Source organism: Aotus nancymaae, unplaced genomic scaffold (genome assembly GCF_030222135.1).
Source record: "Aotus nancymaae isolate 86718 unplaced genomic scaffold, 86718_ANA_hifiasm-v0.15.2.pri h1tg000003l, whole genome shotgun sequence".
Classification (NCBI taxonomy): Eukaryota; Metazoa; Chordata; class Mammalia; order Primates; family Aotidae; genus Aotus; species Aotus nancymaae.
The window spans coordinates 28,044,645-28,049,309 of record NW_026988414.1 but is presented as its reverse complement, the minus strand read 5'-3'; the positions used below and the strand labels follow the sequence as shown (position 1 = coordinate 28,049,309).

General features: G+C 37.8%; 1 pseudogene; it reads left to right on the top strand.

Moving 5' to 3' along the window:
• Positions 1–3,158: 3,158 nt before the first annotated feature.
• Positions 3,159–3,944, top strand: LOC110567135 (transcription initiation factor TFIID subunit 9-like; annotated as a pseudogene).
• The last annotated feature ends 721 nt before the right edge of the window (positions 3,945–4,665 follow it).

Sequence of the window (4,665 nt, the reverse complement as noted above, 5' to 3'; positions counted from 1 at the left end):
GTTCAGCTGGTCCCACCTCCACAAAAAAACAGCAATTGGAAACGCTGAGGATTGAGAGTTTCACAGCAAGCACAGCTGAACCTGGGAAGGTCCAGCTCTGTGGGGGAGGGGTGTCCACTGAAGGAAAACTAAGAAACAGAAAAAACTTCTTCACCAACAAGCTGGACGTCCACTCAGAGACCCAAGCTGAAAGTTAGCAATTACAAAGATGACAGGTGGATAAATCCACAAAGATGGGAAGAAACCAGCGCAAAAAGGCTGAAAGCACCCAAAATCAGAACATATTATTTCTATTTAAGTCTTATAACAATCCAGCAAAGTTGAACTTAATACCTTTTGTACATAAGTGAAAACTGATTATCAGAGAGATTGAGTGACTTTCCCAAATGACAGAATCGTGACTCATATCCATGTTTGTCTGGTTCCAATCACTTTGTCCTTTCTAAATATCATCTTAGTTCACATTTCCTTCTCTTAGACATCTTCAACTTCTAGCAAATTAACTGAAAATCTCTTAAGTTCCAGTTTCTTTATGTACAAGACCAAATTAATAATCCCTGCTCTGCCTTCCTCCAAGGTATGTTGAAAGAATCATGAGATACATACTCTACACTTTAAAGCAGTATATTAACTCAAAAATATTAATATTGGAAGAAGAGAGCAATACTTTATTGTTCCCATTCTTCTGTAGAAAGAATTATACTGGAAATAATAATATTTGTTTGGGGACCATAAATCATAAATTGTTTAGAATACACTATCACACTAAATGCCATTATGTCTTCTCTTAAGAAACAATGTTTAAAAATAAGCATAAGTTGGCCAGATTTGATCGCATATGCCTGGTAGTCCCAGCTACTCAGGAGGCTGAGGTGATAGGATCATTTGAGCCCAGGAGTTTGAGGCTGAGGTGAGTTATGATCTCACTTCTGCATTCTAGCCTGGGTGACAGAGTGAGACATCAACTCTAAAACAATATTTTTTTTAATTTTAAAAAAGGTATGTTGGTCTAAAAACATTAGCAGTGCTACCAAAAATAAAAGTAGAAAATGAAGACCATTGTTCTTCATGTGTATCACTGAATCTAAAAAATTATTTGGATTATTAAATCATTACCAACCTAATTATGACTTGGCTACAGTAATCAAAATTGCACATGAATGAGTTGGAGTACTGGCTACCAACTGCACCTGTCAGAGTTTTATTTAGCCAAATTTATTTGTTAAACCTCAGAACTTCCTGCTACCCACAAAGCATCCTTCGCAAACTTCCTGGTAGCCTTTTGTGACCTGACAGGATGAGTCAATGAACAGCATTGTAAACAACACTTTTCTTGCATTGAAATATTACCATCCTCCCTCTAGAAGAACAGAGGTTATTTGTGAAAGCAGTGGTGACTAGGAAAATCAACTATTATAAAATTAGTAAGTTTTAAAAAATAGATTAAAATACACCTATTTTATTCTAACATTTTTATTCTGATTACATGCTGTCTAAGGCAATTAATCTTAAGAAAAAAAGTTATAGCGAATATAGGTGATTGCAGAGGAAAAAATACTCATGATTTTATAGTCCAGAGATTTAAGTGTATAAGTTGAGTATCCCTAATCTGAAAAGCTGAATCAAAAATGCTTCAAAATCTGAAACTTTTTGAGTGCCAATATGATGCCATAATTGGAAGATTCAATGCACACAAACTTTGTTTCATGCACAAAATTATTTAAAATATTGCATAAAATTAGCTTCAGGCTGTGTGTATAAGGCATATATAAAACTTAAATGAATTTTGTGTTTAGACTTTGGTTCCACCCCTAAGATTATGTATATGCAAAGATAATTTAAATATATATATACACACATATGTATATATTTAATTTAGATCTACAATTTATATACACGTGTATATATATACAAATTAAAAATCACACATGTATATATATACACGTGTGTCATAGTGGTAAAAATATGAGTGTGGAGAAACACAGAACATGGCTGAGACCTGGTGGATCAGAACCCTGCTACTGGGGAATTGAAAGGCAGGGGCTTCACGGTGCAGAGGGCCAGAGGGGCCAATCTTCGAAGGGCAGAATTGCTGGGAGATGGGGAGGCCTGGTTAAAGGAAGGAGACTTGTGGTGAAGAGAATGAATGAAGTAACTGGTAGAAATTAAAGGTCCTGGTAGAACAAAATAGAATCCCAGTATGAGAACACACATGCCTGTTCCCCAAAGCCAAACAATATTTCCTAAAATCACAAGAAAAATACATTTTGGGCAAGTCCATTATCCAGTGATCCTATCTATGTATCAAGACAGTGGGAAAAGTTCATTAAGCAAGCAAAACTCAGCGAGACCTGATTCCCTCATGAGGCCTCTGTTAAGGATAAATTCCACTCAGCAAGTGATGCTTCGGATACACTTTTGAACAGCATGTGCATCGATGTATTTAATTGTAGATCTAAACCAAAAACCAAGGTGGGGACAGGTGGGGCACAAAGGCTGTCACTTTATGTTTGGGTTGAAATAACAAATAAGAAATGGCAGGTAAAGAGGTTAGAGAAGAGGAAAATAATGTCTTTGATTGTCGTAGTGGTACAATTTTGAAATTGAAAGATGTAATTTAAAACTCATAAACCAAATAGTAGAAGTGTATCAAGTTAAAAGGGGATTAGTGATGTCAAAACCTTTTTAGTGCAATGTTAAACAGGAGCTATACAACCCTTCCTAAACAGCAAACAAAAGGCACACACATACACACAAATACAAAAAGAAAACATGTAACATCAACAAAGAAATACAGTAAATACAATCTACCACATATGGTAAATATAGACTAAATATGGAAGAGCTTAGAATGTAAACAGGGAAATAAGAATTAATTTTGGATAAAAGTTCAATTTGGGGCAGAGGATATTCTTTATCACAGCAGAATGCCAGCAAAAACAAATTAAAATTAATTCTGGTCCTCCCCATAGTGCAAAGGGCGCTTGAGCGAGGTGATTGGAGCAGTCGCAGTGAGGACCATGTTGCTTCCGAACATCCTGCTCACCGGTACACCAGGGGTTGGAAAAACTACACTAGGCAAAGAACTTGCATCAAAATCCAGACTGAAATACATTAATGTGGGTGATTTAGCTCGGGAAGTCTGACCATCAGATATCATGGAGTCTGGCAAGATGGCTTCTCCCAAGAGCATGCCGAAAGATGCACAGATGATGGCACAAATCCTGAAGGATATGGGGATTACAGAATATGAGCCAAGAGTTATAAATCAGATGTTGGAGTTTGCCTTCCGATATGTGACCACAATTCTAGATGATGCAAAAATTTATTCAAGCCATGCTAAGAAAGCTACCGTTGATGCAGATGATGTGCGATTGGCAATCCAGTGCCGCGCTGACCAGTCTTTCACCTCTCCTCCCCCAAGAAATTTTTTATTAGATATCGCAAGGCAAAGAAATCAAACGCCTTTGCCATTAATCAAGCCATATTCAGGTCCTAGGTTGCCACCTGATAGGTATTGCTTAACAGCTCCAAACTATAGGCTGAAATCTTTACAGAAAAAGGCATCAACTTCTGCAGGATGAATAACAGTCCCACGGTTAAGTGTTGGTTCGGTTACTAGCAGACCAAGTACTCCCACACTAGGCACACCAACTCCACAGACCATGTCTGTTTCAACTAAAGTGGGGACTCCCATGTCCCTCACGGGACAAAGGTTTACAGTACAGATGCCTACATTGCAGTCTCCAGCTGTAAAATCTTCAATTCCTGCAACTTCAGCAGTTCAGAATGTTCTCATTAATCCATCATTAATTGGGTCCAAAAACATTCTTATTACCACTAATATGGTGTCATCACAAAATACTGCCAATGAATCATCAAATGCATTGAAAAGAAAACATGAAGATGATGATGATGATGACGACGACTATGATAATTTGTAATCTAGCTTTGCTGCATGTAACATATACTTGATTTGAATTTATTGTACTGATATTAAACATGCATGCTGGATGTTTTCAAGTTGTGTTTTAGAAAACTTTAATAATATTTAATGAGTAAATACAATTACCATACTTTTCTTTTTTTTTTTTTTCTTTTTTTTTTTTTTTATTGCATTTTAGGTTTTGGGGTACATGTGAATAACATGCAAGGTTGTTGCACAGGTGCACACGTGGCAGTATGATTTGCTGCCTCCCTCCCCTTCACCTATATCTGGCATTTCTCCCCATGCTATCCCTCCCCAACTCCCCACCCCCCCAGTATCCCCCCTCCCCCCCAACAGACCCCCGTGTATAGTGCTCCCCTCCCTGTGTCCATGTGTTCTCCTTGTTCAACACCCGCCTATGAGTGAGAACATGTGGTGTTTGATTTTGTGTTCTTGTGTCAGTTTGCTGAGAATGATGTTTTCCAGGTTCATCCATGTCCCTACGAAGGATGTGAACTCCTCCTTTTTAATGGCTGCATAATATTCCATGGTGTATATGTGCCACATTTTTCCTGTCCAGTCTATCATCGATGGGCATTTGGGCTGGTTCCAGGTCTTTGCTATTGTAAACTGTGCTGCAATGAACATTCGTGTGCATGTGTCCTTATAGTAGAATGATTTATAATCCTTTGGATATATGCCCAGTAATGGGATTGCTGGGTCAAATGGAATTTCTA